General features: G+C 43.1%; 1 protein-coding gene across 3 annotated transcripts in view; it reads right to left on the minus strand.

The window, feature by feature from the left end:
* The window catches only part of SCN4A (sodium voltage-gated channel alpha subunit 4), a 191,432-nt gene extending 164,071 nt beyond the window's left edge, over positions 1 to 27,361 (minus strand). The window contains exons 1-2 of one of the 3 annotated variants that reach the window (XM_077460162.1): positions 27,186 to 27,361; positions 25,567 to 25,766 (exon numbers count right to left, since the gene is read on the minus strand). The gene's annotated coding sequence lies outside the window, so the exon portion shown is untranslated. The remainder of the gene's footprint in view (positions 1 to 25,566; positions 25,767 to 27,185) is intronic. The other 2 variants (XM_077460164.1, XM_077460160.1) reach the window with 2 other exon arrangements.
* Positions 27,362 to 27,675: the final 314 nt, after the last annotated feature.

A 27,675-nucleotide genomic window follows, 5' to 3' on the forward strand; every position in this document is an offset into this window, starting at 1 on the left:
ATCAGAGACAAGTAACAACAATGGTGAAAGGTCTGGGGGATAAAACATATCAAGAGCAACTTCAGGAACTTAACCACTTCCCGCCCAAGGTACGTCATATGACATCATGGACTTTGAGTGGCGATATCGGAAAGATGCCTGCAGCTACATAGCAGTTCAGCTGTTTGATCATTCTTACAGGCAGTGGCAGGAGACTCCCCCCCCCTCACGCCACCCTCCGGTGCTTCTCCCGGCTCACACGTGTGATTGGTGAGCCGGAGAATGAATCGATCGCTTCTGGAAGTTTACCATAGAGATTTCTCTTGGCCAGATGGTCCAGTAATCTCTGTGATCTTCGGAGGCCTGGGTACGACACTGTGACGTCACGTCTTAGCCAGTGAAAGTAAACACAGCCGAGAGAGTGTGCGTTTTCTTTTTTATCTCTGCCTTTCCAGCATGGAGGAGAGATGTGGGGTCTTCTTGACCCCCACATCTCTCCATAAAGAGCACCTGTCACACACTATTCCCATTACATGGGATGTTTACATTCCTTGTAAGAGGAATAAAAGTGCTAAAAAAATTAAAATAAATGTTTTTGAAGAGAAAGTGTAAAAATAAAAAAATAGAAGTAAAATAAAGAATAAATAAAAATTAAAACTCTCCCATCCCTGCGTGCTTGCATGTTATTACGGTTTCAGCCAAACACTCATATCTGTAGCACACAGTTATAGATCAGTTAAAATTCCTGTTTATATTCAATTTCGGAATAATGTGACCTTTGTTCCTTTTGATACAATTTTTTTTATGGATAGTGTTTTTGGCAAATTTAGTCTTATAGTCTTTTATATAGTGTTATATATGCCTTATATAGTTTTAGATGGATGATTTAGTTTTAGATGATTAGCTTTATTTTATGTCAGTGAGGTTTGGATGTCCTACTTGTGGCTGCAGGAATGAAGGTGAGGCTTGAATTGCCTTATTCCTATTTCTTTGTTCCTGTCTGCATGAGAGTGAGGTTTGGATGTAACATACTTATCCTCTCTTATGACGACGGGAACGAAAACTAAGCTTGAATGCAGAAATTAAAGTGAGGCTTGAAGCGCCTGTTTTCCTATTTAAAGCAATGGCAGGAAATGATGCTCATGCAGGGATCTAAATCCTCTTTGTGACAAAACCTGTTATTTCCTGCTATCGCGTTCCTATACACATTGCCTAGATGTTCTATATGGCTTGGTGCCAGAATTACAGCTGTTTTTGAAGCACCTGATTAGAGCCATAGGCTCTAATAGGCGTCAAAAAAGGTAAACAGCGAGCACCATGCTTAGTACTTGCAGTTCACCCTGCTGCGTTAGAGAAGCCCATGAATATTCGCTTTCCTAACACTGAACCGCCTCTCTGCCAATCAGGTGCTCAAGTCTGTTACTCGTCACCTGATTGGCTGAAACGACAGGTGCTATGATTGGACACCTATCAGGCGCAGTGGCAGTATTTGATGGGCACAGTGGCGGCGTTTCGATGGGCACAGTGGCGACGTTTCGATGGGCACAGTGGCGGCGTTTCGATGGGCACAGTGGCGGCGTTTCGATGGGCACAGTGGCGGCGTTTCGATGGGCACAGTGGCGGCGTTTCGATGGGCACAGTGGCGGCGTTTCGATGGGCACAGTGGCGGCTGCAATTGTTGTTTTAGAGATTCAAATTTTTCAGTTTGTTTGCACCCCCCCCCCCCCCCCCCAAGAATTTTGAGCACCAGCCGCCACTGTATATATGATTGATCTGATTATGGGGTGGATGAAGTTTGGTTTGAATATCCAGCTAATGCCCTTTTTGATCTGAGGACATATCTCCAGCTGATGACCCCTGCAAAGATTATTACATCAAGACTCTTCATGATAAAAGGACCCAGGCTCTCTGGTAAGAGTCTATTTTGCCTGTGGTGACGGTGCGCGCACGAGGTGGAGGGTTTTTTGGATTTAGTTGCATTATCACTGATCTGTGTTTTCTGCAGTTGGACTTTTATATCACTTTATATGCAATTTTGTTTAGCACATCACTTTTTTGTGATCTGATCAGGTCCGGCTGTCAGTTTTTTTTGATTGGATGGTTCATGCATTCCTATGGACCGGCGGATGTAATCGGACTTGTGTCCATATACACCTGCCTATCCCTCGGTCCGATCAACCCCGGGAAAAAAAAATGGAGGAGGATTGTGTCCTCTTCCATTTGGGTGGACTGTATTGGAGGCAGCTGGGTTTAAATGGACAGTGGAGTCTATTTACAACCGGCTGCCCATAGAGCAGAGTGGGCTCTGTCCGTGCCTGCTCTGCAGGAACTGAGTGGACACGGACCTGTCATCTGACTCGCTCTGCTAAGCAGTGGATCGCAAGGGGCCTTTAGAAGAATGACTTTATTCTCCCAAACTTCACTTCCTATGCATAGGTACAGTTTCTTGATTAGGGATCAAGGACTGCTTTTACAAAAGAAGGCATTTTTTTAAATTATACTAATGTAGTGCTACCCCCACAAAAGCCGCTTAAGTATGTTCAGTCCCCTACTCTGCCCTCTCAACCCCAAGAATAGCCTCAGGCACACCTGACAATAGTGTAAGTACAAGGATCAATGAAACCACACATGTTCTGATAAAACACAGAGATTATCTTGCCTGTAGTATTTCTGTGGGAAATGGTAACAGATAATAACAGTATATTTTCAAGTAATGCAACTGGAGAGCAATAACTGAGATCAAGAGCAATATAGCTCAATACTGTATTCAGGCTGCTTTCAGGGGATTTCAAACCTGAGAATGTCCCCAAGAGCAGAGCACACTTAAATGGCAAATAAATCACATGATACTTTATATCAGTTTGATTACTTCTACTCAAATTTGACTATGAGTCCAAGCAGGAGTAGAACAGAAGACTGACGCTCATTATGTCAGACCTCTCTCTTCTGTCCCCTGACACCACAAGTCCAACTACAAACACCATGCTCAGTTCTACAATAAAGTGGCTTAACTCCCAAGTTAGACTATCCCATACATACACTATAAAGCCCTGAGTATGTTTGTGCGTGCCTGTGTGGCACCAGTAACTTCAGTCCCTTGGAAAAAAGATGAGACCTTGGATCTTCGGCTAGCCACTTTAGTTGGTGCACTTAAACTCTTGAATAGTAGGGCCAAACAACACAACTGGCCGGATTACAAACTAAAGAATGCAGGATCTTCCTTAGCAAGGTGAAAGGACAATGGTGTCTGTATACAGTGTCTCTGTATGACCTTGTGTCCTGTGGCACTACTGGTGTCCGCAAGGTGACTAAGAGAAATGATGTCTGTTTACAGTGTTCATAAAGCCGGATGGGCAAAGTAAAACAAAAACAACTTTGTGTGCAGTGTCCTTGTTTCCTGCAAATAGACAAGTGCACCCTCACCAAATCCTGTGGTTAGGTCCAAATGAACGCCCTGGAAATGGGCAGACTCTTCTGGTGACCCAACTGGTCACCTCACACTGGAACGCTTTGATGCAGATGCAACTAGATGTGCACCTGGGATCCCCCTCTCTCAGACTGGATGTCCCCGACCAGCTGTGGAGCTTGTAAACCAACTATGGACTGACCTGGGAGGCAACACCTCTCCCCTGAGTCCAGTTCTTCCCTTGCCTCATGGCAACCGAATTCCCTCAGGCAAAACAATGGAGTCTTTGGTTCCTTTTGTCCAGAGCATGGGGGCTCTTGTAGTTCCACACAGTTCAATCTGAATGTGAAACTTGAGTCCCGGGACTACAATTCCATGTACGCTTTTCTCAATGGTGGTAACCACTCTGCTGACAGGATGTGATGACTCAGAGTCTTAGCTGGCACTAGAAGGAAACAATGGGGAACAAGGTCGCAGTGTCTTCTGATACTGCAGGTAAGATAGCCAGCTCGCTGCTACATCGATGCCGTATCTTGTAATATGTCAAAAATGCATTATATAGATTTGTGAAGTTACTGATAGGGTCCGCTTTAAGAAACACTAGGGAAAAAGTCAATAGAGCTGTCCACTAACACTGAGCTCTACAGAGATGGGAAGTCAATCACAATAGACTTTCACCTGTCAGCAGGCAGGGGGTGAATATCCCTATGAGCTCCAGACAAGAGCACCTGCTGCATCCAGTGACACACAGGACAGTAATTGCTCTGTGATACAAGTAATTAGCTCCCAACTGTTGTTCCTGGCGGATTTATGCTGAGGGTCCCTTGGAATGGCAGGCATGTGCCACAAGACAGGTGTTTCTCTGAAATGCCGACTGATCTTCTGACATGCTGTGTTGCCCCTGCTGTGTCTGAAAAAAGCGGAGGATGTAAACAAGAGGATATTACACCTCTCAGGGCAGGGTCAATAGACCTCTAATCCCTGGAACGCTCTGGCAGCTAATAAAATGCACAGAGGTCTTATTTGGGATAAGCGTGTAAGAGGCTCAATGACCATTCCTGGGCAATTAGTGCATAAGTATAATTATTTAATGGTAATGATCAGTCAATCCATCAAGAAGACAATATTAGGGTGTAAAGTAATGAGGAACTAGAACAGCACCTTTAGTCGTAATGTCACTAGTTCTAGAGATACCTGGTGGTTTTCTACGGCACCTGTTGGGAGTCTTTGTGGTGTAGAGATCTACCAGCCTATATAAAATCGTTATAGGGCCATCTGTCGAGAAAAGATCAACAACTTATCACATTTACATTTCCACGAAAATGTGATGACAGTTAGCACCCAATCAGCTGAGTAGCTTTCTATTTTACTTCTTTAATGCCATGAATTCATCAGTTGTGGTAAGAAAAATACCAAACATTTGTAGTCAGGGGTAGAAGTAAGCCTATGGTTCGCGAACGTCATTGTTATTGTATCCATTGAAATCCATTGTTCCGCAGTTTCAGGTTATTTTTACATAGACTTTAACATGATCCAAATGTGAAATGGAATACTCTGCAAGTTTAATTAAATAGGTACACAAATGACAATGGAAAACGCTCATTAAAGTGCATCCTATAAAAAGAGTGTCAACTGCCAATGCTGGCATATTGCAAATGCTAATTGCCTGGCTAGATCAGACTTTTGAGTCAGAGGATTGCAAATCAACGGCAGCCTATACATTTCTTTGATAATTTGGTTTTCCAATTTTCCATTGTAATGATCAGTAATGCCAAAATGTCTGCTAAGCATGGTAGTGGATACATAATGGCAAGGCAAGGGTAGCCATCTCAAGAACATCATTAGACCTTGTCACTTCTTGCCCAGAGAACACAAGGCTATCTTACAGAAACAGATGCACCCTATGTTGAAAATATTGTTACTTTTTTAGGTTTCCATATTCCCCTAAATATGTTACTAAACAAATGTAAAGGAACTCACTAAGGCTAACATGCCTTAAACAGTCTCAAAAACCCTACTGCTATGGCTAATTTCTGAAGAATTTCAGAATTGACGAAAACAGAAGGGTGTAGGAAAGGGTTAATCTTCAAGCAAATTTATGTAGGAAAGAAAAACAATATAAAAACACATGATAGATAGGCACAGTAACCCACATAGCAACCAAGCTAAAGGGTAAAGAAAATACAGACTGAAAAAATGCCAATCTGTCACTCTGAAAGCCGGCACTGGCACGCTGGACCCAATCCACTATCAAAGTAAGTGGTATCTCAAGCAGCTGAAGGCACATGTGGAAGAAGACAATTACTTTGGACGTCAGGCAACAATTTAACAGACACGCCCCCTTTTTAAAGTCTCAGCAGCAGCATGTCCCTGAAACGCGTTGCCTGCCATCCCCATATGAGTTAACCCTTTCCTGGGCTTCTGTCTTTGCTGTTTGTACTATTTGGATACTGTCTTCACACACACACACACACACACACACACACACACACACACACAAAATCTCTGTCTGGCCCTCCCCTCTGTTGCCCATTCACAGGAGCAATTGTATTTTGTGAAAGGGTTAACATAACACAAAACAGGAGGGGAGGAGTGGGCCCAGGGGCTGCATGCAACTCTGCAGCTGATGAAGTAAACAGGACTAAACAAGGAAGTTCAATAGCCAGTAGCCCATAGATGCTCTTTGCGTTGTATTTGGTCCGTCGGATTAGCACACAAACGTTTTCCCGATTTTTAGTCTGTCGGAATTGAGTCCATCTGATAGATTAGAAACGTGTTCTATTTCTAGGTCCGTCTGATTTTTTTTCCCGAAAAATGATTGGACTAGCCCACACATGATCGGATTGTCCGATGGACTGATCCTGTCGGACCTAGTCTGCCGGAAAGTCTGGTGGTGTGTACATGGCATAAAGAGCACTAAAAATTAGTCCAAGAGTGTAGCAGCCATAACCCTTTGTAGGGCGGCCTTAACTTATTGGGCTTACCGGCTACCTCCGCTTGGCTTGTTCTTCCATGTCTAGGGGTTCCCAGGGTTGATACGCAACAACTTGGATGCTGAGACCAATAAAGTCCTTTTGAAAGGTTTTATTTTGCAGGGGTAACATGCAACAATACAGTCTCGTATGACAACAGAGAGCAAGGGTGAAGAACTCAGGCACCTTGAACTGCAGACATAACAAAGTCTCTAGTACCGCCCAAAGAGTAGCCACTCGCAGCTGGGCGCTTCAAAGCTGAACGAATCTCTAGCCAGAGATTATGGCAGTCAGCTCTTTGATTCAGAACTTGTAAAATCTCTGACCTTGAACAAGTTGTAACTGAAAGTGAACAGGAACCTTTTTCCTCAGTACTTGGAATGTTCTCCATCTCCTCGATAGTGCTGGAAAAAGCGTGGATTCGTCAATGTCATTCCCAACTCAGTAATCAGGCACTTCTCAGGATACCAGCTTGTTGGCCCTCCTCCGAAGAATCCTCCCCCGGTTACTTTCACAAGCTGTGGTGCCCCGCCAAGCCGAGAGCACACCCGGACACCTTGAATCCTCTCTGAGTTACTGCGCCTTAGACCAGCCGGTTCTGAGACTCGGGAACAGACCGATCCCTACCTCAGACAAGGCGGGTCTATTGGGGGTAACCAACAGAAGCATGTTGCGGGATGTCGAACACTCCATGAACGGGACCCCTCGCGGGGCTACCCCGGTCCAGGAAACAAGAACAGACCACACGGGCCTCACGGACTCCTCCTCAACATCTTAAGTACCCCTCCCCAGACTCCTCAGTGGGGCCGGAACACCCACCAATTGGTTCCAAGGAAGCTGATACTCAAAATGTCCAACCAGGCCTGGTTCTGGCTTTTCATGTGCACCTCACTGTACACATGACCAAGCAGAACTTCTAATACAGCCAGGCCAGACTAATGTCAAAGTTAACCTACATAATTAACCCTCAGAACCCCACTACTGTTCTGAGGCAAAAACTAAATTTACACATGAATGACACTTTGTCCAAAATGTCATCCACTACAAGAGCGTTCATCAGCCATCCTACTCACTAAATCTAAACACCACTTGTTGTGCATCTCTCGTTGAGTTTTCTACAGAATTCTTCATTGGTTATGAAATTCAAATGCTGCTGAACTATGAGACTGGGTTTTTCACCGCTTCGCAGTGGCAATGCATGTGTTACCACAACACGCCCTTCACCACTGGGGCATCTCAATGCACTTGCGCCGCTGCAGTGCACCACAATACACAATAAAGCACTATTAGGTGTTGTGGTGCTCTGCATTAAGTGCATGCACCTTTTTTGGTGTGTGTTGGTGCATTATGCCGCTCATTGAAATGAATGGGCTACATATACAAAATGCATGTTAACACAATCCACACTCCACACATGCATATGTAAAGGTTCTGCAACGGTGTGAATCATTAAAGTGATTGTAAAGGAAACATTTTATTTAAAAAAAAAAAAACACATACTTAACTGCTCTGTGCAGTGGTTTTGCCTGATCCTCCTCTTCTTGGGTTCCCCATTGGTGGTCTGGGTCCCTCCCCCTTGCTGAGTGCCCCCACAACAAGCCGATTGCTGTGGAGGCACTCATGCATGCTTGCTTCCAAGCCAGATCTCTGCCTCCATAAGACACAGAGAGTGTGGCTCAGCCTCGCTTCCTGCTCCCACCTCACTGGCAGCGATTGACAGTGGTGGGAGCCAATGGCTCCTGCTGCTGCTTCTCAGCCAATAAGGAGGAAGGGAGAGACCCGGGAGAGCTTTGGGTCTCATGCATGTTGCTGAATCAAGATCAGGCTTAAGTATTAGGCTCCATGCACACTGAAGCTCAAAAAAGCTTTTTCTGGACGCCAGATTGCTGGCAGAAAACGCTGGTTGAAAAACCTGCTTTTAACAGTGTTTTATACTAGCGTTTATGAGCGTTTATGAGTGTTTTACAGCGTTAGCGTTAATGGGCGTTTTTTATAAAAATACACAAAGGACATTCCAAAAATCCCACAATGCATTGAAAAATAGAATGCCGATCACTAATTAACGCATGTTTATGCGCGTTTAATAGCGTTTATGAGCGTTTATCAGCGTTTGCGTTTTTTTGGCGGTGAAAAACTGCACTTTGAACGCGAATTTCTGGCGTTCAGAAAAAAGCCCATAAACTCCACTGCTCATTAAAGCTAAAAAACGTCCATGTGTGCATGGACACATAGGCTAACATAGAGTGGAGTTTATGGGCTTTTAAAAAAAATGCCCAAACTCCAATAAACTGCAGTTTATGAGCTCCAGTGTGCATGGAGCCTTAGGGGGGCTGAGGGGAGAGCTGCACACCAAAGGTTTTTTTACCTTCATGGCTAAATGCATGAAGGTAAAAAACCTTCAGCCTTTACAACCACTTTAAGCCTAGGTTCACACTAGTGCTGCTGCAAAATCATGTGTTTTTTCAGTGCATTTTTCATACAATTTTTTATTTTTTTTAGCTACATGACCAGCAATATCTGCTGTGACATCATGGTTGTTAGGAGAAATCTGATTGTGAAGCACAAAATTGTGCTAAAAACACATGCTCAAGCAAATTTCCCACTGAAGTTTCTGGGGCTAAAAATGCACCTGCATTGACCTAGCACTATAGAGAATAATTTGAATTTAATTGCATGCATTGCGGTGTGACGGTAGACACAGGGAAACTTAATATAGCCTTAACAAAACATTTTGGCAGAAGTTCCTTTAAGAACTACCTGTGCCTAATTCAGGCAAGCATTTGCAAAAAACATTATCGACATGTGCGCCAAATTCAGATAGTTCTTACTGATGCCACTTGCTGACCAGCCGCCGCAGTTATACAGCGGCAGGTTGGCTCAGCTGCATGAATCACCATGCCGGTATGGCGGTCCCTTTAATGGCTATAGCAGGTGCGCGCGCCCCTGCGACACATCGCCAGAGCCGATGCACGTGGACAGCGGCCACGATGTCCGCTGGCCACCCACGATCGCTCCACAGAGAGCCAGAACGGGGATCTGTCAATGTAAACAAACAGCTTTCCGTTCTGTCAGGGGAGTAGAGAGAGATCTAGTAATCAGGAACAGCGATCTCTTTGTACTCCCAGTCAGTCCACTCCCCCCACAGTTAGAAACACCTCCCTAGGACACACTTAACCCCTTGATTGCCCTTAGTGTTGAGTCCTTCCCTGCCAATGTTATTTATACAGGAATCAGTGGCTATTTTTAGCTCTGATCACTATAATGATGTCACTGGTCCAAATAAAGTGTCTGATCTGTTCACCGCAACTTTTGCACGAACCAATATAAGCTTATTGTGATTTTTTTACCAAAAATATGTAGAAGAATACATATTGGCCTAAACTGATGAAGAATTTTTTTGTTTTATCATCGTTTTGGATATTTATTATAGCAAAAAAAGTAAAAAATATAATTTTTTTTTTCAAATTATTGGCCTTTTTTTGTTTATAGCACAAAAAGTTAAAGCGGGAGTAAATCTGCTGAAATTTTTTTTTTTTTTAGACCTGCAAGGGAAAAGGCATAATGCGCTAGCATACTAGCTCATTATGAAATACCTTACAAGGAGGCTGTGACATCTCACCTGATCCACTCCGAGGGAGCTGACATCTTCCCTCGGCGTGTCTACCGGTTATCGCGGCTCCGGTGCTGTGAGTGGCTGGAGCCGCGATATCATCACTCCCGCGCAGGAGATTTCTTTCCGGCAGGTTCCAGCGGCTGCCGGGCTTTCAGCCGAAAATCCCCTATGTGCATGCGCCGCTGCAGTCAGCGGTTCATTGCGAGGGGAATATCTCCTAAACCTGTATGGATATTTTTTTTAACTACGGGTAAGCCTTATTATAGGCTTACCTGTAGGTAAAAGTAAAAAAAAAAAAAAAAAAAAAAAAAAAAAAAAAAAAAAAAACACACACTATACAACCGCAGAGGTGATCAAATACCACCAAAAGAAAGCTCTATTTGTGGGGGCAAAAAAAAAAAAAAAAAAAAAAAAAAAGGACCTCAATTTTGTTTGGGTACATTGTTGCATGACCACACAATTGTAAGTTAAAGCGGCGCAGTGCCATAATCGCAAAAAAATGGCCTGATCATTAAGGGGGGTAAATCCTTCCAGGGCTGAAGTGGTTAAGGAACTATGGAAGCAACAAATTCCTAAAGAATTACAGCCAGTTCTCTGTTTAATGCAGGCCATACATGGTCGAATTTCGAACTAATTTTATTTTCAAAATCTGAAAATTCGTTCTTTTTGTGATCCGATGCCACCATTGATTTTAGAAATTTGGCCAACCAAGCCTTAAATTTCACCTCATGTTGTTACAGAAAATAATTTTCTTGGCCAGGAATCTTCTTTTCTCTCCGTAAATTTTCTTTTCTTATTACATTTCTCGCACGATTCTCCCATCATTGATTAGAAAATCGTTCGTTTTTTTTTTTTCCATCAGAAAGAGTTCGTTTTTCAAAAAATTTCCAACATGTCCGATTCCTCAAATTTTATTTCTGCACAAAAATCGGCTGTTGCTGCAGCCCACTAATGGTGCGAAATTCATACGAAAATTCTTAGATACCATTTTCGAAAGAAAATTCTTTCGAAATTCGAACCGTGTATGGCCAGCATAAGAAACCAACAGTAATTAACTCAAATTCTCATCTGGTGCACAGAATGTATATCAGTACTCAGAGCGGGCCGTGCCTATACTGGGACTCATATATATGACAGCTTCCCACACATGGCTGTTAGCTGTCAGCCGGGAGATTTCCCTGGCAAAAGCTAAATGTAAGCAATAGGGAGGGCATATAGCTGATGCCATTACCAAAATATGGGCAATGTCCAAATTTGGAAAACGGTTCGTCACCAAGTGAGCCTGATGGGCATGAGAGATTAGCTCCCCATCAGGTCCATTTCACTTTGTATTGACAGCACACAGCAGTAGGTGGTAACGAAAGGTGCATTTGGACTGAATATTGGCTATGGATCTGCTCACTGCCATGCCTTGGCAATCAAAAGTGAAGCGGACCCAATGGGGAACTGGTCTCTCAGTGCCCCATCAGTTTCTGCCCATCCCTAGTATAAAACTCCTCGACCATGCTCCTGTCAGTGTGACGGAGGCAGTGGCTGGGAAGGAGAGTGAGAGTAGACTCAGACGAATTCATGGTACATGTTTGAGACACTTTTGATGCAATATCCCAATGGAATTCTAAAAGTTGTCTACTACACCCTTTATGAATTCCCCCATTTGTGTTTACCAGCTTTTAGGTGCCCCCAGTTTAAATGTGTTTAGAGCAGAGGTCTCAAATTGGTGGCCCTCCAGCTGTTGCAGAACTACAATTCCCATAAGGCATTGCAAGGCTGACAGTTACAAGCATGACTCCCATAGTCAGAGGCATGATGGGACTTGTAGTTCCGCAACAGCAGGAGGGCTGCCAGTTTGAGACCCCTGGTTTAGAGAAAATTGAATTCTCTGTGTAGGCAGTTGCCTTTCATGGGGGATTGCTGTAGTTCGAGAACATGGGCTGCCCAGGTGAAGCAAGGGTTAGACTTCAGGCAGCCTAAAATTAGGGGGAAGGCCAGGCTCCACAGTGTCTACATTTTTCTGCAACACACTAGATTTTTTTGGCACCACATAGCATGTTGTACAGCGACATGAATGAAATAGAACACTTCAAATAAATACATTAAAACAAATAGCTGGTGATCCTGCCAGGAAGGTCCTTGTTCAGGCACTTCCTATTACAGGGTGCCAAACATCTGTACATTAAGACCGCTTTCACAGAGCTAGCATGGCCGCGTCAGCGGTAAAGTGCCGCTAGTTTTTGAAGCACTTTATCATTGCTTTAGCAGTGCTTTTCGGACACTAGTGGAGGCAAGTTTCCCCAATAACACCCAGCAGACAATTTTTAGTATGCAGTATATTGGGTAGATCCAGGACCGTAGAAATAGCTTCAGACCAGAACGTTTGTACAAATCTCAGTGTTGTGAGAACATTTCAATTTGGAGAAAACCTAATGAACGAAACATCATGCAGTCTGTGGGTTTTGCCCATATTGAAATGGTCACACAGCACTATCACACATCTATAATTGGAAATTTATTAATAATTCTCTTATAAATATAGCCTCAGCACTACTTCATTTATAAACATGTTTTGGCTTAGTGTCTATAAACAAACAAACAAACAAACAAACAATCAATCTTGACCACCACTAAGAGAAGCAATTTGTCAAACAGTGATAGTCTTCTTGTATTGTCTTTTGAGCCTTTCAATTTTTTTTTTTTTTTTGGTTTTATATTTTATTGTATCATTTGATATTTTTAGCAAAGAGACCTTGGACCTTGCATATTCAAATGTCTAAGGGCCGGGTCACACTGCGACGCGAGGCGACGCGAGGCGACACGGCTCGCCTCGCCTCGCTCCCGCAAGTCGCCCCCATTCAGTACTATGGAACCGTTCTGAGAGGAGCGACTCGAGTCGCTCCGACTCAGAAAAAAGGTTCCTGTACTACTTCGGGGCGACTTGCATTGACTTCTATGCAGAAGTCCTCTGCAAGTCGCCGCTGAGCTCCCCGCAAGTCGCGGCGAGGTAAGTCGGAGACGCCTCGCCGCGGCTCGCTGTGTGAACCGGCCCTAACCCAGTCTTCCTCGACCTTTTTACACTTGAGGAACTCTTGAAAAAAAATGTTTACACATTGGGGAAGCCCCAGAACAATTATCTGATGTACAGCTCAGGTTTACAGTGTAGCGAGTTTTAAATAAAGTATAAAAACAAGAAAAAAATAAATGAGCAAAACCAACCGTGACAATGCTGGCTTTGCATATGTCCTCCGTTACAACAGCAATTTTGCATTGTTGCCCCAAGCTAACACTGGTGGATCTCAGTGTTAATTTTGTCAACTAAAATGACTAAAACATTTTAGTTGACTAAATGAATACTATTTTAGCCGACTAAAACTAAAATAATTGAGATGACTAAAATACAACTAAAACTAAAACGGCATTTTAGTCAAAAGACTAAAATGGGACTAAAACGTCATTTTAGGTCAAAAGAGTAAAAGAAAATGTATTAATTTGCTGACATGTGTTAAAGAGGGAAATTGTTACATGGAAAGATAAGATATATGAATATTTTGCTGTGTAATTATAAAACTATTCTTGAAAAAAGAAAAAGAAGAAGAAAGAAAAAGAAGAAAGAAAAAGAAGAAAGAAAAAGAAGAAAGAAAAAGAAGAAAGAAAAAGAAGAAAGAAAAAGAAGAAAGAAAAAGAAGAAAGAAAAAGAAGAAAGAAAAAGAAGAAAGAAAAAGAAGAAAGAAAAAGAAGAAAGAAAAAGAAGAAAGAAAAAGAAGAAAGAAAAAGAAGAAAGAAAAAGAAGAAAGAAAAAGAAGAAAGAAAAAGAAGAAAGAAAAAGAAGAAAGAAAAAGAAGAAAGAAAAAGAAGAAAGAAAAAGAAGAAAGAAAAAGAAGAAAGAAAAAGAAGAAAGAAAAAGAAGAAAGAAAAAGAAGAAAGAAGAAAGAAGAAAGAAGAAAGAAGAAAGAAGAAAGAAGAAAGAAGAAAGAAGAAAGAAGAAAGAAGAAAGAAGAAAGAAGAAAGAAGAAAGAAGAAAGAAGAAGAAGAAGAAGAAGAAAGAAGAAGAAGAAGAAAGAAGAAGAAAGAAGAAGAAGAAAGAAGAAAGAAGAAGAAGAAGAAAGAAGGACTAATGCCCTGTACACACGGTCGGACATTCCGATGACAAAATCCGTCAGATTTTTTCCAACGGATTTTGGCCTTAACTTATCTTGCATACACACGGTCGCACAAAGTTGTCAGAAAATTCAATCGCTCAGAACGAGGTGACGTAAAACACATACAACGGGACTATAAACGGGCCAATAGCTTTCGTCTCCTAATTTATTCTCAGCATGCAGATTTGTCTACACACAATCGGAATTTAAACGATCAGATTTTGTTGTCGGAAAATTTTAGATCCAGCTCTCAAACTTTGTGTGTCGGAAATTCAGATGGAAAAAGCCCGATGGAGCCCACACATGATCGGAATTTCCGACAACACGATCTGATCGCACATTTTCCATCAGAAAGTCTGACCGTGTGTACAGGGCATAAGACTAACATCAAATTGAAATTGGACTTCAAAATTAACACTGGTCTGTAGTGCATGTTCATACATCAATCCCTTAAATAAAATATGAGATTTTTCGCTCCAGCGGTATATAATGAGTTTGTAAATTGTAGAGAAATGTTAACTAATGCATTACAGTTTAATTACACTCATTAGATTTTAGATGACTAAAATAAGTTTTAGTTGACTAAAATGTACTGGAGAATTTAGTCGACTAAAACGTAGGACATTTTAGTCGACTAAAATGTACTGGAGATTTAGTCGACTAAATACGACTAAAACTAAAAAACAATTGCAGAAGACTAAATGGGACTAAAACTAAAATGCCATTTTAGTCCTAAGACTAAAACTAAATCGAAATCGAAATTTGCTGCTGAAATTAACACTGGTGGATCTGTGTTTCTCATTCAGTTGATGTGGTTTACATATACAAGCACCGCTCACTGCTTGATTAGCTTTTTAATAGAAATATGCTTAAAAAAGGTAGAACAAGTTCTCTCTAGGAACAATATTCAAATAATTACCAATGTAGCCAGGGGATTGGCTGAGAATGAGAGTATTAGAAACCTTGGCTGCAGCTGCTGCCTTGGGGTGTTGAACTGGTTAACAGCTATTTCAGCAAAAGGAGGCATCTGCTGAGCCGGCAGAGTTCAATAGACCAAGTCAGGCAACACTGCACTGTGGGAACTATAGTCCGGAGGAGAGACTCTACTGTGTAAGCGAGAGCTTTTGAACTACATTCTCCAGAGAGGAGATTGTCGTGGGGGGGCTAAAAGCTGCATTTTCATGTGCTGTACAGGACACAGCTTCCTCTTGCCATGAGGGAGAACGGAAAGTGCACATCGCTGTCCAGGGTGCACAATCACTGCTGCACAGTGTTGGTCATCTTACTTTAAAAAAGTAATTAGTTAAGTTACAAATTACTTCTCCCAAAAAGTAATTGCGTTAGTAACTCAGTTACTACATTGGAAAAGTAATTAGTTACTCAGCAAAATAACTGACTTTTTTTTAAATATTCTACCAGCGATTCTATTGACACCTCGCGAGCCCCGTCGCCTGGTATGGATTTAAAGGGGAACCCCTATGCCGAAAAAAAAACAGCATGGGGGTCCCCCCAAAGTCTATAGCAGACCCTTATCCGAGCACGCAGCCCGGTCAGTCAGGAAAGGGGGTGGGGACAAACGAGCGCCCCCCCTTCCTGAGCCGTACCAGGCTCGTGTGCTCCAACATGGGGGGTGCTTTGGGGAAGGGGGGGCTCTGCGGCCCCCCCACCCCAAAGCACTTTGTCCCCATGTTGATAAGGACAAGGGCCTCTTCTCGACAACCCTGGCCGTTGGTTGTCGGGGTCTGCGGCTGGGGGGCTTATTGGAATCCGGAAGCCCCCTTTAATAAGGGGGCCCCCAGATTCTGGCCCCCTACCCTATGTGAATGAGTTTCGGGTACGATGTACCCCTTACCCATTCACCTGGGGAAAAAAAGTGTTAATAAAAAAAACACAACAAAGGTTTTTAAAGTCTTCTTCCGACTTCTCCGCTCTGTTCGGCCTCTTCTCCCGATCTCTCTTTTTCTGGGCTCCTCTGCTATCTTCTTGCAGCTCTTTTACTAGCAGAGGAGCCCGGTTGCCTCAGTCCTTCTCTCCTCTCTCTTCTTTCTTCCTTCTTCAGATGTTGGCACGATGCCCTCTCCCACTGTAATGCCGTATGAGCGCTGCACGATCACTTATATAGGAATGGGGCGAGGTCACCAGATGATGTCACACGGTGGCCCCGTCCCTTATGATGTCACAGTCCCAGCATGCCTCAGGACTTGATGTCATAAGGGGCGGGGCCATCGTGTGACATCACCCAGTGACCACGCCCATTCCTATATAAGTGATTGCACATCGCTCATACGGCATTACAGTGGGAGAGAGCGTTGTGTCAACATCTGAAGAAGGAGGAAGAATAAAGAAAGAAGAGAGAAGAGGGAATAAGGAAGAAGGACGGAGGAGACCGGGTTCCTCCGCTAGTAAAAGAGCTGCAAGAAGATAGCGGAGGAGCCCAGAAGAAGAACCGGAGAGAGCAGGAGAAGAGGCCGGACACCAGGAGAAGAGGCCGAACAGAGCGGAGAAGTCAGAAGAAGACCCCAAAAGTCGGAAGAAGACCCCCAGAGCTGATTAATAAATTACTTTAAAAACCTTTGTTGTGTTTTTTTATTAACATTTTTTCCCCAGGTGAATGGGTAGGGGTACATTGTACCCCATACTCATTCCCACAGGATAGGGGGCCGGAATCTGGGGCCCCCTTATTAAAGGGGGCTCCCGGATTCCGATAAGCCCCCCTCCCGCAGACCCCAACAACCAACGGCCAGGGTTGTCAGGAAGAGGCCCTTGTCCTCATCAACATGGGGACAAGGTGCTTTGGGGTGGGGGGGCCGCAGGCCGACCTGTTCCTTGGCTCTCAGGTCCCAGCGCCACCATTCTAAGGGAAACAGACAGTGGAGCCTTGCGACTTCACTGCCGTTTCCTACTGCGCATGCGCTTTGTGAATGGCCGGCTGTGTTCTGGGACACACACAGTTCCCAGAACACACTGTGCCCCATTCCCCAGAAGACAACACGAGGAGGATAAGACTGACTGCGGAGTAGGAAGAGGCAGATTAGGACGATCTGTCTAGCTACAGCCATTTCTGGTAAGTTTAAGAGAATGTTTTTTTTATTTTTATTTTTTAGGAACATTTTAATGTTATTTTTTTTTTTTTTTTTTTTTAGGGTGGCCCTCCACTTTAACAATAAACAATGTATTTTGTAACAGCTGCCAATTTTTGTCATATTATGGGACCATTTAAGATGCATATCACTTTAACATACAGATTGTCAACCAGTAGCACGTACAGTATTCCCCAAATAATACTTCAGACATGTTTAGGAGATAGCTGTGCTGGAAAAAAAATAAAAAAATAAAATAAAAAATAACCTGAAATTATCCTATTGATGTTGAATTCTTTTAAACAAATGGTAAACCATGCACTGTATAAAAATGTCTCATACTATTTTGGAAAATATATATAGCAAATAAAAAAAATAGCATTTACAATTGCTACGCAAGCCATGTTGTAATTTAATGTTACTAAATCTACCTTTTTTCAATCTCTGATTTTCCGTAAAATTGAATGTAATATAGCAACATGGATGCACTTTGCACATCGTGATAGTACAGAATGGTACAGAATGCCCAATAAATGCTATATCCTGTTTGTGCGATTGGCTCGCTAATTTTTCCAGAAATCTGCACTAAGGCTGGATTCACACCCAGGCATTTTTAGCGCTTTTTGCATTTTGCACTACAGAACGTGTTCCATAGGAAACCATGGTAAATGGACTGTAGTGCAAATCTGCAAAATGCAAAAAGCACTAAAACTGCATAGGTGTGAATCCAGCCTAAGACACAAGCGAAATTTTACACACCCTCTGCAATAGGAATATGAGCTTTGGGGAGATACTCCTCAAGGGGTTAAAAGAGAAGTTCGGTAATAGCAAAAAAAAATATCACACACACTAGATGACTGCAACACTGATCCCAGCTGCAGTTGTCCCCCACCGGCTCTACCCCAAGAACTGAGCAATCAAACGCAGCTGATTGCTCAGTTCTCCCCCTCCGCTCTGAGCTGCCATTCACCTGCTCTCTGCTCCTCCAGTGCTCACTGGAGAGCTGCAATGTGGAGTGAGCGGGAGGGGCTGGCTCAGGCTCTCAGAGGCATGATGATAGGCTGAGCCAGCTGCCAGTCCAGGCATACAGTTTCCCGAGTCTGGATTAGTTGAGTGACATCAGCCAACAATGGGCTTCAGCCTGCTGTCAGCTGAAAAAGGGCGACAGAAGTGCAGAATCAACTGCACTCCTGTGATCCATAGGAGATGTATCGCCAAAATAGCTTGGGCTATACCTTATATCTAAAGGGTTGCAGACACTGCAGCTTTTCTGACTAGAACAATGACAATGCACCACGTGATTATAATGAACCAGGTCCCCCCGGCCCCCCCCTCATTCATAATCACCTTGCAGAGGATATTGTGAAACAAACAACTGTTCCAAACCAAAAAAGGTAGAAATCTGATACAAAATCCCTGCGATGTTCATTGATCACCAGAGGAAGGGATTATTTTTTTTCCCTCATACAAAAACAATATTGTGCTATGTTATCCTCCGTAAAGTGTTCTTATTCATTCAACCCAGTATAACATATACATCTTATAAGGCTCCATGCACACTGAAGCTCAAAAAAGCTTTTTCTGGACGCCAGATTGCTGGCAGAAAACACTGGTTGAAAAACATGCTTTTAACAGCGTTTTGCGTTAGCGTTTATGGGCGTTTTCAATAAAAATACACAGAGGTCACTCCAAAAATCCCACAGTGCATTCCAAACTCCCACAATGCACTGAAAAAATAGAATACCGAACACTAATTAACGTGCGTTTATCGGCGTTTGCCGTTTTTTGGCGGTGAAAAACGGCACTGTGAATGCGAATTTCTGGCGTTCAGAAAAAAGCCCATAAATTCCAATGCTCATTAAAGCTAAAAAACGTCCATGTGTGCATGGACACATAGGCTAACATAGAGTGGAGTTTATGGGCTTAAAAAAAAAACGCCGAAACTCCAATAAACTGCAGTTTATGAGCTCCAGTGTGCATGGAGCCTAAGATGGAAGGGATGACCAATTTATAATTGATTTTCCCTATAACGAAGTACATAAACACTACTTTAACCACTTGCTTACTGGGCACTTAAACCCCCCTCCTGCCCAGACCAATTTTCATCTTTCGGCGCTGACGCACGTTGAATGAAAATTGCGCGGTCATACAACACTGTACCCAAATGATAATTTTTTTCATTTTTTCCCACAAATAGAGATTTCTAATCGGTGGTATTTGATCACAGCTGGGGTTTTTATTTACATAAACATTTAAACAAACAAAAAAAATGGAAAATTGTGAAAAAAAAAAAAAATCACGTTTAATAATTTGTTATAAAATTTTGCAAACAGGTAATTTTTCTGCATCGTTGATATGCGCTGATGAGGCGGCACTGGTGGGCACTGATAGGCTGCACTGATGGGCACAGGTAAGGCGGCACTGATGGGCACAGGTAAGGCGGCACTGATGGGCACAGGTAAGGCGGCACTGATGGGCGACACTGATGTGCAGCACTGTCCAGGCACTGATAGGTGGTGCTGGTGGGCACTGACAGATGGCGCTGGTGGGTTGCACAGGTGAGCACTGAGGATCTGGGCATATCACAGTGATCGGGACTGATGTCTCGCTCACTGCCACCGGTGATCTGCTTTTTTTTTTTCTCCTTGAGCTGTCAGCGCTAATCACATGGTAAGGGGTCGGGTCTCATAGACTCGCTCATCACAGAGAGCGCCGTGCTCACCCTTCAGGGGGCGCGCAGGCTGCTCGTGCAGGTCAACGCTGTAGCTGTTATTCAGCTATAGAGCGGATCCCTAGTGGTTAAAACTCAACTCCAAGCCGCCCTAAAAAAAATTTAATGTGAATGACCCCCAATGTATGTAAGATGTAACGGTTTAGTCTTAAGCCGATGACACGTGGATCAAAATTCAGCTGGTTCAGCAGGGACCAGACAAATTTCAATCCATGTATAGGCACCATGGTTGTACAGAAGTCAATCTATTGCTTGACTTCTGTACAACACGCCTGTCGGGTTTTTCTGATCGATCAGTGACGCGACTATAGCCAGCAGCACCGATCATCATATTCTGACAACGAGGAAGGCTCCCCCTCCATCAGAACGCCACAGCACTGCGGGAGAATTCCCTCATCCTCATCGAATGTATGGATTGGTTGAACAAAAAAAAAAAAAAAAGTGATGAACATATGGGCTGCCTTGGGACCACAGGGCAACAAGGCACGAAAAGCCAGATTCAGATGCAGTAACACTCAATGCTACATCTGCATACAAGCTAGCTGATCGGGTGTGTCTGGGACACGCTGGACAAACTATCTGCATCCAGAGCCCATCAGAAGCCCTATTTACATGTTGCTGCTGATATTAGCAGTTGCTTGCAAACAGTGTTGGAGCTGGCCTTCGATTTGTACAAGGCACAAATCTGGCAGCTCTGCTGTTGGTCGTGGCCGTTTGCACTTAACATGCTTCGGGCTAGTTTCGTCACCTGCAAAAATCCGATTCTCAACAGTGACCCTCCATGTAAATGAGGCCTTAGCCCTGGTTCACATTGACATGTCAAATCGGTGGCAACTGCCGGCAATGGCACTGTCCTAATCGGTGCGGCGCTGCATTTGTGGCGCAACACCGATTTCAAAAAGTAGTTTCTATACCACTTTTGAACTTGTACGGATTCATTCCCACAGCTCAGTGTGAACTTGGGCTTATAGAGAGAAATACTTACTTTACTCCACGGTTTGCAGGTCTCTGTCCTGCTAGTTCCAGTAGTGGAGATCGGTTTCATGAATTTGCTCCTCATCTCCAGTCTTGTCACCTCCCCTCTCCTCTACAACCGTTGACTCTGCTTTCTACGTATCCATGGTCCAGAACGTTATCTGTTGTGGGACCATGCATTAAATTGGTATTGAAACAAGTTTTTTAATGATTGCAGCTTACCAAATCTTAGATGTGGTGGCTGCATTAGTTTCCTTTTTTCAGAATTTTCTTTCCTTATTTTCACCTGGTGATCTGGTCAGTAGTTCTGTTATTTTTTTTAACTTCCGTTAACATACCAAGCGGTCCAGCAAAAGTGACAGAGGGCTGAGAAAAACCATTTAACACTAGCAGAGGTGCTTACAATGGTTAACTTTTATTCATTTATGTAAAACCTATCCCCCAAAAAGGAAAAAAAAAAAAAAAAAAAAAAAAAGTGTTAGTTGATGTTAGGCCTTAATTCATTAGTCAACGCCATCTAAAACTGATAGTGGTATCCAACACTACCCTCTCCTCAGCATTGGACAATACTGCTGTCCAAAGCAGTCCAAAAAGCAGGGCTGGTGCAAGGATTTTTGACACCTTAGGAAAAAACTTTGCCCCCCCCCCCCCCAGCTCCAACCCCTTTGCTCCGCCCATGTATACCCCAAATTTTTAATGAAGCGCCCACCAAATACAGCCTCGCCAGCGCCCATCAAAATGCAGCCTCGCCTGCGCCCATCAAAAAAGCAGCCTCGCCTGCGCCCATCAAAAAAGCAGCCTCGCCACTGCCCATCAATGCAGCCTACCAGTGGCCATCAACAAATGTTTGCTTGCTTCCATTCATTTGGCAGTCAGGACACAGTCCTCAGCCGCCGCTGCGCTTCTGGCACTATGTACAAATGGAGCGGCAGCTAGCTGCTGAGGCGAATGCCCTGTACACACGGTCGGAAATTCAGACGGAAAAGGTCTGATCGGATTATATTGTCAAAAAATCCGATCGTGTGTGGGCTGTATCGCACTTTTCCAACAACTTTGTCTGACCGTGTGTATGCAACACCAGTTTCAGAAGAAAATCCAATGGATTTTGTGGTCGGAATATCCGACCGTGTATACAAGGCATTAGTTCCTTGCTGCAGAGAGAAGAGAGTAGAAACATCAGTGGCCAGGTGCCCTAGGCAGCAGTGCACTCTAGGCGGCTGCCTAGTGGTAGCACCGGTTCAGGTCCAAAGGTGTCCCTCCTCCTCCATCCAAAGTGATGACACCCTAAGACAGGAAGTGTGTCATTGGCCAGATCACCAAATGAAAACAGAAGGAAAAAAAAAAAAAATGTAAAAAAAAACAGAAACAAATATAGGAGTCGATTTTAAGGCCAGCACATGTAATGTAAGGTTCACTCGTAATAACTAGACTAAATTTGGCTCTGGATCTTAACCACTTAAGGACCGCTGTATTGCCATTGTACATCATCGCAATGGCACAGGCAGGCACAAGCATGTACATGTACGTGCCTGCCTTCCAGCGGGTGGGGGGTCCAATCGGACCCCCTCCCGCTGGATACGGCGGTCCGGTTCGCTTCAGGAGCGATCCGTGATGAGGGGATGGCCGTTGGTTTCTGGCCACCCCCTCTGGATCGCTCCTGGCCAATGAGAAGCTTCCTCCCACTGTGTATTGTATACACAGGAAGGAGGAAGTGATGTCATTCTCCTCGGGGCGGTCTTTTTGACCGGACTACGAGGAGAAGACAAAAAATAAGTGCACCAAAACACTACTCTAACACATAGGTACACATACCCCCCCCCCCGATCCCCCCCAGTCACAGTGTCACTGATTGCATTGATCATTTATTTACTGATTACTGCATTCAGTGTCAGTTGTAACAGTAAAAACTGTCAGGGCAGTTAGTGTTAGGTCCAGGGTAGCCCCCTACCCCCCCCAATAAAGGTTTAACCCCCTGATTGCTCCTAGAGTTAACCCTTTCACCCCCTTTTGCCAGTGTCACTAAGCGATCATTTTTCTGATCGCTGCATTAGTGTCGCTAGGTAGCTAGTTTTTTAGGTTCACCGCCAGGTTTTTATATCGCTAGGTACCCCGATATACTACCCAATAATGGTTTTAACCATCTGATTGCCCCTAGTTAACCCTTTCACCCCCTTTTGCCAGTGTCACTAAGCGATCATTTTTCTGATCGCTGCATTAGGTAGGTAGCTATTTTTTTTTTTTAGGTTCACCGCCAGGTTTTTATAGCGCTAGGTACCCCGATATACTACCCAATAATGGTTTTAACCCCCTGATTGCCCCTAGTTAACCCTTTCACCCCCTTTTGCCAGTGTCACTAAGCGATCGTTTTTCTGATCGCTGCATTAGTGTCACTAGTGTCGTTAGGTAGCTAGTTATTTTTTTAGGTTCACCGCCAGGTTTTTATAGCGTTAGGTACCCCCATATACTACCCAATAATTAACCCCCTGATTGCCCCTAGTTAACCCTTTCACCAGCGATCACAGTATAAGTGTCACTGGTGACGCTGGTTAGCCAGTTAGTCATTTAGGTTCCCCGTCAGGTTTTTATATAGCGCCAGGGACCCCCATATACTACCTAATAAAATTTTGAACCCCCTGATTGTCCCCAGTTAACCCTTTCACCACTGGTCACCGTATAAGTGTTACGGGTGACTCTGGTTAGTTTGCTTTTTATAGCATCAGGGCACCCACCATTTATTACCCAATAAAGGTTTAACCCCCTGATCACCCGGCGGGTGATATCAATTAGGTTTTAGGGTCAGGGTCTGCGTCGCCCCCAGGCAGCGCTAGGTTAGTGCCAGTACCGCTAACACCCACACGCAAAGCATAAACCTCCCGTAGTGGTATAGAATCTGAACAGATCAATATCTGATCTGATCAGATCTATACTAGTGTCCCCAGCAGTTTAGGGTTCCAAAAAAACGCATTGTTAGCGGGATTAGCCCAGATACCTGCTAGCACCTGCGTTTTGCCCCTCTGCCCAGCCCACCCAAGTGCAGTATCGATCGATCACTGTCACTTACAAAACACTAAACACATAACTGCAGCGATCGCAGAGTCAGGCCTGATCCCTGCGATCGCTAACAGTTTTTTTGGTAGCATTTTATATTTAAATCCGGAAGGCAGTGCTTGGTTTTCGGGGTCCCGTATGTGGCTAGGCTCCCAAAAAGTCCCCCACATGTGGTATCCCCGTACTCGGGAGAAGCAGCAGAATTTATTTTGGGGTGTAATTTGACTTATGCCCATAGCATGTGTGAGCAATATATCATTTAGTGACAACTTTGTGCAAAAAAAAAAAAAGTTTGTAATATTCCCGCAACTTGTGGCAAAATAAAAAATATTCCATGGACTCAACATGCCTCTCAGTAAATAGCTTGGGGTGTCTACTTTCCAAAATGGGGTCATTTTGGGGGGTTTTGTGCTATTTTGGCATTTTATGGCCTTCGAAACCGTGATAGGTAGTGAGGAGTGAAATCAAAAATTTGCACCCTTAGAAATCCTGAAGGTGGTGATTGGTTTTCGGGGTGCCGTGCGCGACTAGACTCCCAAAAAGTCCCACACATGTGGTATCCTCATACTCGGGAGAAGTAGCGGAATATAATTTGGGGTGAAATTCCACATATAACCATGGCATGTGTGAGCAATATATCATTTAGTGACAACTTTTTGTAAAAATGTTTTATTTTTTTTTGTCATTATTCAATCCCTTAGGACAAAAAAAAATTTATATTCAATAGGCTCAACATACCAATCAGCAATTTCCTTGGGGTGTCTACTTTCCAAAATGGGGTCATTTGGGGGGGGGGGGGGTTTGTACTGCCCTGCCATTTTAGCACCTCAAGAAATGAGATAGGCAGTCATAAATTAAAAGCTGTGTAAATTCTAGTTTGTAGACGCTATAACTTTTGCGCAAACCAAAAAATATACGCTTATTGACATTTTTTTTTTACTAAAGACATGTGGCTGAATACATTTTGCCCTCAATGTATGACTAAAATTTAGTTTATTCGATTTTTCTTATAACAAAAAGAAGAAAATGTCTTTTTTTTTTTTCAAAATTTTCGCTCTTATATCGCAAAAAATAAAAATTGCAGAGGCAATCAAACACCATCAAAAGAAAGCTCTATTTGTGGGAAGAAAAGGACGCAAATTTCACTTGGGTGCAATATTGCATGACCGCGCAATTACCAGTTAAAGCAGCGCAGTGCGAAATTGGAAAAAGACCTCTGGTCCTTAAGGTGTTTATTGGTCCGGGGCTGAAGTGGTTAGAAGATTTGCTACACAATCATGAAAATCTTTGCATTTTCCTTAGGGTTGCCACCTCATCCCTTTAAAACCAAACAAATATTAATTACACAGGTTCTGTGGCTGATTAAGGTGGCAATTAAACTTACTTGGTGCCTTGTCTGCATTAAATTAGCCTCAGAACCTGTATAATTCATATGTGTTCGGGTTTAAAGGGATGAGAAGGCAACTCTAGTTTTCCTTGAAGAAGAACAAACGATATATGCATTGCCTTATGTAACTAACAGAAGGGCCTTGATATTGGATAAGATCTAAACTTACTTATCTGCTGTAGACAATTTACAAATGAAACCACAAGGAATAAAATAGGAGTACAGGCTTGTTTTATACATACAAAAGTTGTTTACAATATTAGTTTCGGGCTCGCCCATCTTGACGCCTATTCTGCCGCCCACTTTTTCACCATAAATCAATTCCTGTCGCCTCCAGTTCCTTTAATGTCAAAATCTTGGCTCCGGTCTACAAGTTCAATTACGTATTTTCCATGGCCATCTTGTTACCGGGTTTTTCTCCTTGCAAGCTCATCTCCAAGGACTGTGCACAACATTGGAGAAGATTTGGGATTTTGCGGTCTTATTATTAGGTCACCATATACAACGCTAAATTTATTCTGATGTTTTTTTATTTTTTTTATTGTTTTTTTATTATTATTTTGATTCAGATAACAGTTGTAGAGCTTTCTAAAAACTCTGTAACACATATTGAATATATTGGATATATAGAGCAATGTGACCTGGATACATATATAAATCAACCGTGTAATACAACTTGTGAAGCCCCATACACACTATCAGATTTTCTGCTGTGTTTATTCTTCAGATTTACCAAAAACCATGTAGTGCAAAGGCATGCCTGATTGCATACACATTGAAACTCCTAAGTCCATACATTATACAATTTTCTTCTATAGATTTCCTTTAGATTTACAACCATATAATATGGAGGTCAAACCTAAACACTTTCAATTTGTGTGCAATTAGGCAGGCCCTTGTACTGCACAGCTGAAGGTAAATCTAAAGGAAATTGAATAAGAAAATTGTATGGTGTATGGCCAGCCTTAGGTCTGACCTCATATTATATGGTTTTGGGAAATTTGAAGGAAAAACTCAGCAGAAAATCTGATAGTGTGTGGTTAATACTAATATTAAGCGTGCCTGTTAATATATAGAAAAGCAACAGAATGGACTGATAGAAGTAACACAGTAAAGAGAAGCTACAGTTACAATTTATTTTATAATATGGTCACAGGGGCAGACTGACAACTCATGGGGCCCCCAGGCAATAGGAGAAGATTATGGGGCCCCCCGGGCAATAGGAGATTATGGGGCCACACAGTACACACACACTGAAAAGGTACTGGAGAGGCGGGGCAGCTATAGTCTTAGGGATTTTTTAGAAAACACAGATTTTGTACATACTGTCCCTGGTTTTATTGAGGCTGGCAAACCTGATGGGGCCCTTGGGCAGTGCCAGAGTGCCCGAATGGTCAGTCCGCCCCTGTATGGTCATCAGCTATTTAAATACATTCAAATAGGGAGTGATTTAAAAAAAAAAAAATTATATAAAATTTTTTTTTATAAAAACTTAGTAGGCCTTTAGTGGAAAGCCAGACAATATAAAGCTCACGACTTCTAAAATGTAAAAATTTTCATCCATTCATTGACTTAATAAACTGTTTCATTTGCAACTGGAATCAGTGTCTTGCAAATAAGACATTTGTCAGTATGGGTTAATCCCATGCTACCAAGCAATAAAAACACTATGCATTGCAGACGTACATATATGTAACATATAGGAAACATATCAGGTAATCTCGGCGATCCAAAATGAGGTGCTTTAAAAGCCAGAAAGGGTTAATCCAATGCCATGGTAGATACATATATGTATATATTTTCTCTACAATCTCTTGCAGGCTGGAGAGGTTTCTGCATTAAAGAAAAAAATGGAAATTACCTTGTCGGATGGACATGAGAAATCCTTAAGGAGAGAAGTTTTGTGGCTCAGACTATTCCTGAGTGTGAGTCTCCGCCAGAGACTCCTCGCAGGACAGCTGCAGCTGATGTCAGATGATCACGCCTGAAATCTGAGCATCTAACAAACTCTTCAGGTAAAACTTGCCTCTCTCAGGTTTCGGACATTAATTCCCTACTTGGCCAGTGATATGACATGCAGATATGTGCTAGGAGAAGGGCTGCGTGTACACGTGTGAGGACCCAGAGGACATCTGTGTTGTGTGTCTTCACTTATCACTCTGAGCCATGTGTTCCTGTGACCGGTTAACCACTTCAGCCCCGGAAGAATTTACCCCCTTCCTGACTAGGCTATTTTTATTTATTTTTTTGCGATAGGGCACTGCGCCGCTTTAACCACTTCAGCCCCGGAAGGATTTACCCCCCTTCCTGACCAGAGCACTTTTTGCGATTCGGCGCTGCGTCGCTTTAAC

This window comes from Lithobates pipiens, unplaced genomic scaffold, assembly GCF_037356315.1.
Source record: "Lithobates pipiens isolate NorthernLeopardFrog02 unplaced genomic scaffold, aLitPip1_a1.2 Scaffold_28, whole genome shotgun sequence".
Taxonomy (NCBI): Eukaryota; Metazoa; Chordata; class Amphibia; order Anura; family Ranidae; genus Lithobates; species Lithobates pipiens.